The 12,568-nt window shown below is 40.8% G+C and overlaps 1 non-coding gene across 1 annotated transcript; it reads right to left on the bottom strand.

The window, feature by feature from the left end:
• Positions 1–1,534: 1,534 nt before the first annotated feature.
• LOC140550383 (U1 spliceosomal RNA) lies at positions 1,535–1,693 on the bottom strand. The gene has a single exon (XR_011979087.1). It is a non-coding gene; the product is annotated as a U1 spliceosomal RNA (small nuclear RNA).
• Between the last annotated feature and the right edge of the window lie 10,875 nt (positions 1,694–12,568).

Genomic DNA, 12,568 nt, shown 5'->3' on the forward strand with positions numbered 1-12,568 from the left:
AATTTAAATAATTCAAACTATAAAGAGAATGTTCTATCAGAGAATTCTTCTTGTTCAAATAAGCTTTTGACAACAAGCTCATATTATAAAATACATTTAAACATGCATGAAATTGCCTTCTGGCCTTGATTTCAGGGAACTAAAAAATGTTGATCTAAGGCAATGCAGTAAAGTATTTTTGATAAAACATTGTGATAGATGGAGAACAATCAAGCTCCCCTATTGGTTGGGTATTAGAAGCTGCTTAGAAGGCCTTACACATTAGATTAAATACCAGCATAATTAGGAACTGATTGATATATCCACCGATCTCAGTTTGATCTGCAATGGTTGGAAGCATGGAGGAAAAACATCACTTTGAATTTTCTGGACGTTCTGGGTATGTCACTGACTGAGAATACCAGCAGTAGTTAATAAGGTTTATCAGGGCGGAACTGAGAGAAAAATCACTAAATGTACAACATAATCAAAACACATTTGGGCATCACTTTTCCCAGTGTTTCAGTAATCACAACTGTCAGGTGTTAAGAAGGTGTCACTTACTGCTGATCCACAAGTACACTCTCAAACACACAATTACATACAATTAAATCTAGCCACTTTTCATCATGCCTGTAGGGAGAGGAGAAGTACATTCTAAGCAAAAAGGGTTCGTTACATTACTGCAAAAGTGCTCTGACCCTTGTAACAATAGTGGAGCCCTTTTGGTGCTATATAGAACCATTTGTAAAGATTCTTGGCAAACTCATATACAACATTTCCTGTCATAGAGCAGAACCATTTAAACATTCACTGAACCAGTTATACATTCAGGTCTGTCTTTGAGTTGCCATGGTTCTATACTGTATGTAAGCACTGCCTTTAGATAACTCTGGAACCTTTTTAGTTTACATGTAATGCATAAGCAGTGGTGGTCTCAGCATTGTGGAAATAAATATAAGCACATGTTGATCTGCAATGTGAGGAATATTGAGGAAAAATATTACCCTGAACGTTCTGGAAGTTCTAGGCATATCAATGACTGAGAATACCAGCACATTATGATCTGCCAAGTGAGGAAAAAACATTACTCTGGATTTTCTGTTGCTATATGCACCATATAGATATAGCAGCAGAGAATCTTAATCTTAATCTTAATCTGTGTATACAAAAGTGATTTTTCTATGTCACTGTTTGAAGAAGAGTCAACATATCAGTACATAATGTATATTGGCTTCAAATTTTTGGAGTAACTGTGCAATTATTAAAGGGGTGCAGGTGCACGTATTTGTCACTGTACAGTGTACAGCGAAATGTGTCCTCCGCATTTAACCCATCTGGTAGTGAACACACACACACACACACAAGTGAACTAGGGGCAGTGAGTACACACACACCCAGAGCAGTGGGCAGCCAACTCCATCGCTCGGGGAGCAGAGAGGGTAAAGGGCCTTGCTCAAGGACCCAACAGTGGCAGCTTGCCAAGCCCGGGAATGGAAACCACAACCCTGTTATCGATATCCCGGCACTCTAACCGCTGAGCCACCACTGCCCCTAGAGCACGAACGCAGTCCCACACTACCAGAAATTATGCAGTCGAGATTCCTACATTTGGGGAATTCGCAGTGGTCAGCACAACCGAAGGGCAATGGCTGAGCCTCACCCTAGGTGAACTACCTTCTTGATCATGGTATCTCCCCTGCCAGGTAAGTATGTAACAAACTTAAATAGTAAAGCAAAGTGACAACTACTACAATTTTAGACTTATGCCGGTTTAATACAGTATTGCTCTCTTTATCACATTAATTAGCTACTCCGGAAATGATGTTAAGTAGTCTGAATCTTGAGATACATACAGACACTGTAGTACAACGAAGCAAGCTGATGTATCTCTTTTCTCCTGAGAGAGCTCGGGTACCCCTAGAGCCATGGCCGTCTTAAGTCAATACTACTCATGTAATCTCAAGAGTACTCTATTCACCAAGCATCTCTGCATCTCTTATCCAATATCTAATGCTCGCAAGTCCTTTCTGATCTCGGTCTCTTTGGAAACAGCAGTGAAACGGATCCATGAGCAGCAAACACATTCACTCACTCGTTTAGCAGATGGTCCAGTCCCAGACTTTTTTTTTTCTTATTGTAATGAATATGTTTCTATGGGCATAGGGGAGTCAGCTATAATAGGGGTAACACAGTTAGTCCACGTCCACTGTGATTATGCTGATTTTAATCACTGAACCAGTCAAGAAAACTGCACCCAGCAGCTCTGAGTTTGTGGCTACCTGCAGGGAAGCAGAGTGCCACCAGCTGGCATTGATCAGGCACCAGCCTGGCACAGGGCACTGGAGGTGGGGCAGGATCTGGAAAAATGGTGCCATCTTCTCCACTGCAGTGCAAGTAATAGGACTAAATGGCAGCAAAATTAACACTGTGCCAGACATTTATGCCAGTTCACAGTGTTTTCTGTTAGTAGGCTTTACATGTTAGTTGGCAGATCAGATCCTAAGGATTATTATTCAGTAATTACATGGAAAACAATGCAGTTTGTAAAGTAATAAATGTAAAAATAGGAGTCTGAAATTCCATGAAGATTCAAAGGGTAAAAGTTAGTTTGTTGACACACCTAAACTACAGTTTTCATCTATGAACGTACTTCCAAACAAGACCACAAATTTGAACACAAAATGCCTCAGAATTATTCAGCCTCTTCATGACAAGCGTCTTTAGTACTTAGTAGAGCTCCTGTTACTGTTATGACCCACTGCAGACCTGAAGCATAGCCAGAGACAAGCTTCTGGCAGCGTTCCTGAGGAATCTTAGCTCATTCCTCATGGGCAGTGGCCTCCAGTTCATTGATATTCTTGGGTTTGTGTGCTGCCTTCCTCAAATCAACCAAAGGATTTTCTATGGGGTTCAAGTCAGGCAACTGTGATAACCACTCTCCCAAGACTTCTTTTGGAACCACGTCTTTGGACTTTGAGGTATGCATTGGATCATTGCCCTGTTGGAAGAACCAATGATGCCCCACCCTTAGTTTCCTCGCAGAAGGCATGATGTTTTCTCCTAGGGTTTCCTGATACCATCTTGACCTCCATACGCTGCAGAGGAAGCAAAGCAGCCCCAGAGCATTACTGAGGCACTGCCATGCTTTACTGCAGACAGGCTGTTCTTTTCAGTGTATGCTTTATTCCTCCTTTAGAATATCAAAGTCTGTGACTTTTTAATATGAGCAGACCGGAGTCAATTGTTCTTGTGCTTTTGGATCAGCAGAGGTGAAGAGCAAATGAGACCTTGCTGTGCAAAATGAAACTTCAGTGGCTGCTGCCATTAAATCTCTCTGCTGGTATTTTGCAGTCACTCAAGGGTTTTTAAAATATCTGTCTTCTCAGGAATCTGGTGGAAGCTGGTGATAGCTTCCTTTTTCTGCCACATCCAAGTAAATCTCAGGAAACCTCAGTTCCCTCTCATTTTCATGCAAAGGCAGAGATTTTGTGTCCTAAAAAGGTATGAAAACAAACATGTTCACCCAGACACACAAGTTAGCGTGTCATATAAGGTATGCATAGTAACATCAGGGCTTGATTATGTTGCCGTCTGCTTCTGAGTCCAGGTTGATTTGCTAAAGCACGCCGAGGCCCCCTGGTGGTGCTCAGCATGGTGCATGAGTGCTCACTCTATCAGCCATATTCCCCAACAACTGCACTCAAAGCAATAAGCATATTGGTAATGAAGAGGCTCATCAGAAAACACATGTAGTAGTGTTCATCTCAGCTACAGATCCAACTACAGCCTGGCTAAAGACTCCCTGCTCTAATGTTCAACCAAGCACAGACTTTCATTAAATGAACTCAATGAAACCACAGAGATGCCAGGTACACATAATTGTTCTTTTTTTTCAAATATGTGGGAGCAGTAGATCAGGGTTGTGATTCATTGTTTGGGTGATACAGAGAGCAGCTGGGAGAGGAACAAAAGAGAATAAGCCCTGCTAACGCTGCAGTAATTCAGGAACAGCAGATTCAGATCTTAGAGGCCATCATAAATGAATAAATTACAATCCAGCTTTAATATTGCTGTCATAGAGAGAACAAAGTCATGGGAGACCAGGGGACCATGTTTTCTCTTCTCTGTTTTCAGCCAGTTTCCTGTACATTGATGTCCAGGGACCAGGTTCTAACAGATGTGCTACCCGTCAGCCACAATTGAAACAAAACACAGAAGGTAAAGTGGCTCACCCACATTCACAGAGAGACCAAATAACAGTACATGCACATTTAAAACACACAGGATATCAGCCCTAATTTGGCTCAAGTGAAAAGTATCATAAGAGCTCTAATGATTACAATGTAATCATCCACTTCTTCAGGGTCTATAGTCTACTCGGTTCACTGGGCTCAAAGCAGGAATAACTGGACTGGGCATTGCAGGGTACCACATATTTGCTTTCATGTATGGGCAGTGTAGCATAGCTAATTTACCTACTACGAGTGTTTATAGGAGGTGTGAGGAAACTGGAGCACCTGAATACTCAAATGCTTCATATTCTTTTTTTTTCTTCTTCCAGGCTGATTGTATACCTGTGCTGATAACCTTATAGCAAAATGTCCATCATGTTTTGCTTAGATTATTTGTAATAGTGTCACGCCCGCGCCGCCGCGCCTGCCCCAGGGGCGGTCTCGGGCCGCAGCTCACAGGCGATCAAGAACTCCTTATCACGGTCATGTCATGGACTCCAATGTTGAAGAGGACTTTTATGTTGACCGTCATGTTTTGTTCTTGCTTCACTGTTCAGTTTGAGTCACTGTGTTTGACTTCACATGTGTTACACCTGTGGGCTGGTGCATTTAAGGAGGGCTAGAGCAAGCAGCCAGGGCCGAGAATTTAGTTTTAGAGACTTTAGTTGACTTCTGTCAACTCTTAGTAGCTCTGGATATCTCAGGCCAACACTGGGTTGGATCTGGTGTCTCATAGTGCTGGCATTATCCGTTGGGCTCTCCAACGGCCTTTGCTAATGTCAGCTGAACCTCCTCGGTCTAGGGACTCAAGTGTGGCTGCCGAACCACTACTGCCTGCTCACCTTCGGTCATAGAGCACCGTAAGGAGTATCAGGGGCTTGTTCATGGGAGTGCGCTGAACTCTCCTCGCTTCGGTTGTGAAGCTCTGGTGTGCGCTCTAGTTATCGCCTGTGCTCTGGTAAGCTAGCCCCGTCATTGTATCGGTTCTGTTGTTTGGGTTCGGCAGCGGATCCCTCAGCTCCGGAGGTCCAGTAAGTCTCCGAAGCGCCTGACCCGCGCTGTCTTTCTGTTTCACGGCTTTCCCCAGGCACTGCCTGTAGGGTTAGGTTTTCTGTATCGTTCTGGCTCAGCCCTGGCATGCTAGCCTAGCCATTGTCCCTCACCAGCCACAGGTGTGCTCTTTTGTTTACCCAGTTTGTTTGTCACTTTTATCTTTTGTTTATCGTTAACCCTGTTAGTCTGTTGCTGCTTTTTCCTTGTTTTTTTCCCTGTTTGAGTTACTTAACTCTCTCGCCTCGGTCCATCCCCTGCGAGTGTTCTCCCTCATTGTCTGACCCAGTGGATCATGACAAATAGTAAGGTAGTAAGAACATTAGCCTGCCTATTTTACTATGAATGGTTTCATTCCTGGCTAAAAGAACAATACCCATACATCAGGAAAAAAACCTGGATCGCTTGGCCTCCACTTGTTTTCACCTATGTGCAGCCGGGCACCTGGAAACTTCTCATGGCAAGTAACTGAGGGAGTTAAGCTGACTGTGATAACACTGGGGCCAATGGAACATTTCTTTCTCAGTCTCCCAGCTCTCAATAGTGTTGTCTAGTGTTTTACACAAGAAAATGCCCAGTATATATTTGGTGCATATGATTATCATGCTGTAACTTATTTGATTTAGGTCACCTGTTAGTTACCAGATTTAACCAATAAACAGGCGTTGTAACCACACTGTAGACCTCTGTACTGATGTACCAAACCGCTGTAATAAAAACTTGGCAAAACCCATATTTAACTCTTTGACTTTATTTCCCCTCATTGAATAGATTGTGTAATATTAATTACATCTACTGGCAATGTTGTAAAGAATAATAATATTTTTCTGAAAGTTGAGAGTGTGTGTGTGTGTGTGTGTGTGTATTGATGTGACTTTTCAGACATTTCCTACAGGTTACATAGAAAGTTGATGTAAAAAAAAAAATTATGTTCTACCTCTCCTAACAATTATATTTTTGTTGAATATAACTACCAGCAATTATTTATTATTCTCTGTCTGTACTGTGTTATGTTGTCTGTCCGCACTTGTTTGTGTTGCACTTGTGTTTTGTATGCACTGTCTATGTTGCACCATGGTCCTGGAGGAATGTTGTTTCGTTTCACTGTGTACTCTGTATGTAGTTGAAATGACAATAAAACCCACTTGACTTGACTTGACTTGACTTGGAGTGTGTCAATAAAACGTATCTCTGTTACCCCATAAAATGTATGTGACCACTTGGTTGAGATGCCCACTTAGGGTATACAGAAACGTATGCTTACGGTAGCTCAACATAAACACTGCACCAGACTTTCTGCCATGGCTGAACCTCACTGCAGAACACTGCACATTGAACAGCTATAGCATCAGCCATCTAGACAGGTGGGCAGCTATCAAAATGACATTTTACTCTGTTATGCATATGAGGCTGTAATTAAAGGGATTGGCACATTTGTCCATATATTATTAAGCACCGTAAACTTAAATCTATTCTGTTCTATTTTATTAAAGTCATTGTAATACTTGTTAGTTGCCTAGAAATATCCTAACTGGCCGCTTCCAGAATGGATCGTCTGAATTAAAAAAAAACTGAGAAGATGCTAAATGAGGATCCAGAAATACAGTTTTATCAATAAACAATTTTTGACAAATGCATTTTTTTGAGTGTGACCGTTAAAAAGTTAATAATTACAGCATATTTGAACACCCAAAAACACCCAAATTTGGACACTGGTCTTTCAGGACAACCCTTGGTGTCACATAAATATGACTTTTCAGTGAAAACAGCAAAAATGAAAAGACAAGGGATTGTGACTCACCGACCTTACCTAACAGTTCACCGGAGCAGTGCTGGAACTGGGAATTAAATGCTTATTCAGTCTGAAATGAGCCAACAAACAGCGAAAATAATGATTGATCATAATTTATTTCGAGGTCACCATTAAAATTCAAAAATGAAGGTTGGCTCCCGAGTATCATAGCTATGTTAGCCCTAACATCTCAATTCCAAGTGATGCCGCAGGCATCCATGGCTTGGAGTCCAAAAGAACATTGGCTTTGATTGACCTCACTCTCTCTGGGTGGGCAGGATGGTCCTCCTTCTTCCCCATCACTGAGCATAAAACTAGCCAGTGACTGTGCCTGTAGGCTGATGTAACAGAATTGGCAGTTAGAGCTCTCCTCCTGGTGCTTTGAGCTGTGCAATGATGCCGCATTAGTAGCAGTTCGTTTTTCACATGAAGCACGTGCTAGCCTTCACCTGCCCAGCTTGTGTGTGTTTGGTGGAGACCTTGTTAGGAGGTACAGTAGACATTATTGTTGGTAAAATTGGTGATGGGAAGGGGGTTAAATTGATTACTGATTACTTCACATTAATGAATACTTTTCTTTATTAACAATGGGACACATCATTGATGTTGGTGCATTTATAAAACCAAAAGGTGGAATTCTGCTGATGGAATGGCCACCTGGGGCCTGCGGGAAGCAGCTATATTTTTATGACCTGACAGTGTGGTTCTTTATTTGATATGGATCACTTACACTATCTAATTTACAAAAAAGGTCCTGTAAAGATCATCAGTGGCGGATTTAGGGATGGCCGATATGGGCGGGCACCCACACAAAAAAAAGTATATGGCGATTTTGCAAGTTGAGTCAATGACGTCATCATGTCACTTAATTAACCTTGTCAGGGTGATCTGATTAGGTCTCCCACCGAGAAGTAGGAGATAAGGTGGGGGTCTCAGTAATAGCCCTGGCTTAAGCTCTGCAGTCTGCAGTTTTCATCTCTCATTTAAAGTTACCTGGCCATGTGATTGTCCCCATGTTCTGTGTTTTTTTGTGTACCTAGCCCTGCCCCTCGTGTTATCATTGCCAGATGCTCATCATTCTGACTCTGTAGCTCTTTCTTTCAGTCAGTCCTTGTTAAGTCTTGTGCTCTATGTACACTAGCTCTGTGTCTAGTTTGTATGATATCCACAGACCTACACAGGGGTGTTTATGGTCATGGCTGTTTGTTAGTCTGTGTTTTGTCTTTCGTTCTTTCGTTCTGGTATTTTGAACAGCTGTGTTTTGGTTTATGTTTAGGTCCATGACAGTCCTGGAAGCCAAAGGTAGGGGGGGAGCAGGGGAGTCTAGTAAATAGAACATTGTACAGTACTAATGCAATTACTAGTCTGTCACCAGTCTTTTCAAATACTTTATTAAAGAGTACAGTTAGTGCAGAAAGGTGCTTTGTTTGGTGGCTGAAAGGGGGTCCACCAGGGCACCATAAAAGCTAAAAGAGCCACTGAGAAACATCCACTGAGGATTTGTCGGGAGAAATGTGGTTCAATGCGCCATAGAAGCCAACCATTTGCTACCTGTATGTCCTGTCCTTGGCAGCTTCCTGTGACTCACTCACAAGAAAGATTCATCTTAGCAGGCTCTACTGACACGCCCAAGCTAGGAGCAAAAATGGGGACTGTTTGATTATAAAATACACCATATGTAAGCGGTACTTTTGTGTTCTTGTCTGTGTGCAGAAGAGCAGTAATGATGCTAACTAACAATGAAGACAAGAAAGATGAATACCTTTTTCAAAAATTCACTGTTTTAATAAATATTACAGCTGATATCAAAGTTATATAAAATCCTAACATTTTTCTCTTTAAAACCAGGGATGTGCAAAGTAGCACCAATAAAATATTAAAAAACTAAATCAGCTTAATGAGTCCCATAATTTTACTGATGCGCCCAAGCTAGGAGCAAAAATGGAGACTGTATGATTATAAAATACACCATACATAAGCGGTACTTCTGTGTTCTTGTGTGTGTGTGTGTGCAGAAGAACAGTAATGATGTGGCAGGAGCTGGGAGGACAGGGCCCAGGAGCATTTCCTAGTATTTCTTAATGAGATGTTGCAGGTTTTACATTGAGTCCAGCCAAGGAATATTGGTTGTGTTCCTGCTATTAGCAAGAGAGCTACAGCAAACAAGCTCGGGTTATTTTCAGAGGCTAATCAGCCTTAAAGGATCAACAGAGTCACCACTCTGCTCTGCTGCTGCTGCTGCTGTTACCACAGGCCACTGATTGCTCCAGATGGCTAGAGCTCATATAATTATACAATACACAGGGGCTATGGAAGTAGATGCTAGGATCAAGAGCAATTTGAAAGGTTTGATTGAAGAAAATCTGCACAACAGTAATGATTTAATGCACTGAAAAGGCGATGAGGCACTTCCCTTTCATGTGTGCTAAATTTGAAGAGCCAGAGCAAACTCTTTTAGCAAAGGTCAGAGAGAGCAGAAAGAGGAAAATTGAAAGTTGTGATGAGCGCCACGGGCCATGGAGGGACGCCTCTGTGGCGTGGTAAAATTGGTAAAATCTCGGCTGCAGACATGCACAGGATGTAGAAACACGAGGGCAATGCAAAGGACCATTCAAAAAAAAAAAGAAAAATTTTATACTTTTACTCCCTGTTGAAACTTCAATAGAGAAAGTAATACAGAGCTTTTACCAAGAGAATAGTTTTACTTAGAGTAGCGTGACTGTTTTAATGGTAGAATAATCTATTGATTACTGAAAGGAATAATCAGTCATTTGGATTATGAATCGCTTGATTACAAGATAACTCTTGTGTAGCTATCAGCTTTTAAATTCAGCTTGAGGTTGTTTTAAGCATTTGCTAACTAACAATGATGACAATAAAGATATATACCAAAATTGTTCAAAATTCAGTTTTAATACATTCTAATACACAATCCAGCTGATATAAAAGTTATATATATATATATATATATATATATATATATATATATATACATATATATATATATATATATATATATATATATATATATATATATATATATAAATCCTAATATGTTTCCTCTCAGAATTTAAAACCAGGGATGTAAAAGTAGCACCAATAAAATATTACAAAACTAAGTCAGCTTAATTAGTCCCATCATGTTTCAGATCAGTGTAAAAAAAAAAACTCAAATGTTTTATATTGTTTGGCTTGATGACACATTTACCTTTTTTCTTAATTCAGTTTAGTTTTATTGTCTTTATTCCTGTTTTGATTTTTATTATTATCCGGTGTCGACCTGAGGATTATGGGTTCCCCTTTTGAGTCCTGGTTCCTCTCAAGGTTTTTTCCTCTCGACCCGAAGGAGTTTTTCCTTGCCACTGTTGGCACTAGCTTGCTCAAATGAGGCTTGGACCAAGATCTCTGTAAAGTTGCTTTGTGACAACATTTGTTGTAAAAAGCTGTATGTAAATTAAATTGAATTTAAATGAATTGAAATGTACGATAATTTCAGCTTTCAGTTTCAAAGATTTTTGTTACTGTTTTATTTGTATTGGTGACTTTTATGATGTTGCATTTCCATGTTAATAGATTAATTCATGTTAAAAGTTAATTGTGGAGTCTGTCCTTGAAGACTTCAGTTTACAGTTTTTACAGTTAGTGTCCATGTGAGACTTCCACGCCTCACGCTAATAGAACTCTGCTCTTTTATGGTGCCCTGGTGGACCCCCTTTCTTAGCCACCAAACGAAGCACCATTCGGCACTAACTGTACTCTTTAATAAGGTATTTGAAAAGACTGGTGACAGACTAGTAATTGCATTAGTACTGTACAATGTTCTATTTACTAGACTCCCCCGCTCCCCCCTACCTTTGGCTTCCAGGACTGTCATGGATCAAAACATAACCAAAACACAGCTGTTCAAAACACCAGAACGAAAGAACGAAAGACAAAACAGCCATGACCATAAACACCCCTGTCTAGGTCTGTGGATATCATACAAACTAGACACAGAGCTAGTGTACATAGAGCACAAGAGTCAGAATGATGAGCATCTGGCAATGATAACACGAGGGGCAGGGCTAGGTACTGAAAACACCTGGATACACAAAAAAACACAGAACATGGGGACAATCACATGGCCAGGTAACTTTAAATGAGAGATGAAAACTGCAGACTGCAGAGCTTAAGCCAGGGCTATTACTGAGACCACCCACCTTATCTCCTACTTCTCGGTGGGAGACCTAATCAGATCACCCTGACAAGGTTAATTAAGTGACATGATGACGTCATTGACTCAACTTGCAAAATCGCCATATACTTTTTTTTGTGTGGGTGCCCGCCCATATCGGCCATCCCTAAATCCGCCACTGATGATCTTTAAAGGACCCTTTTTGTAAATTAGATAGTGTAAGTGATCCTTATCAAATAAAGAACCACACTGTCAGGTCATAAAAATATAGCTGCTTCCCGCAGGCCCCAGGTGGCCATTCCATCAGCAGAATCCAACCTTGGTTTTATAAATCCACCAACATCAATGATGTGTCCCATTATTAATAGAGAAAAGTATTCATTAATGAATCAGTAATCACTTTAACCCCCTTCCCATCACCAATTTTACCAACAATAATGTCTACTGTACCTCCAAACAAGGTCTCCACCGATCACACACACACAAGCTGGGCGGGTGAAGGCTAGCACGTGCTTCATGTGAAGAACGAACTGCTGCTAATGCGGCATCATTGCACAAGATGTCATTCAGTGTTTGAAATGTGCTCAAATTCAGGAATATATACAGGAGGCAAACACTTCTTCATGTTGCTGTATGTAAGATGTGAGTAAGCATAGCATCTAACATTCCAGCAGCAGGCAGTTCAGTGTAATCAAGTGCTGTGTTTAAATTCAACTTTCCCCTCTCTGGGTATGGAGGCTACAAAGATGGCTTGTTGGTAACTGCTCATGCTTATTATAGCAATGTCTCTAATATACAATGCCTACTAGCTGCCCCCTCAACCTGTAACCAATCTACCATGAAATTAAATTCTGGCTATTTTACTGGTTTACAGCAAGGACTGACAAGAAAAAGCCCAGGAATTTGCTGTCAAGCAGCCCAAATTCGTAAAGGTTCCTGCAATCATCTCCTCTTTCCTGTCTGACTCAGGTTCATCTGTTTGTTAAACATTCTAATTTGGACTGTTTGATATGGGCATCAAATATTAAAGTTTTAATAAAATCCATGATGAATAGTCCAGTGTATTGTGCTCTAATTGCCTTTACAGTCCACATTCAATTATGCACCTCTGCCATTGCTAGATACTTTAAATAAGTACTAGTAAGATACCAACTGCCTAAATGATCAATGCATTTAATGAGTGCTAACTAGATATTAACTGTAGTAATAAATACTTTAAACAGGTGCTAGAGTGATAGAGACCTTTAATGAGTGATAGTAAGGTACTAACTGCCAGAGTTCTAGATGCTTTTACAGAGTGCTTGCTAGATACTAACTGCCTGAACACTAGATAATTTT

This window comes from Salminus brasiliensis, chromosome 2 (assembly GCF_030463535.1).
Source record: "Salminus brasiliensis chromosome 2, fSalBra1.hap2, whole genome shotgun sequence".
Lineage (NCBI taxonomy): Eukaryota > Metazoa > Chordata > Actinopteri > Characiformes > Bryconidae > Salminus > Salminus brasiliensis.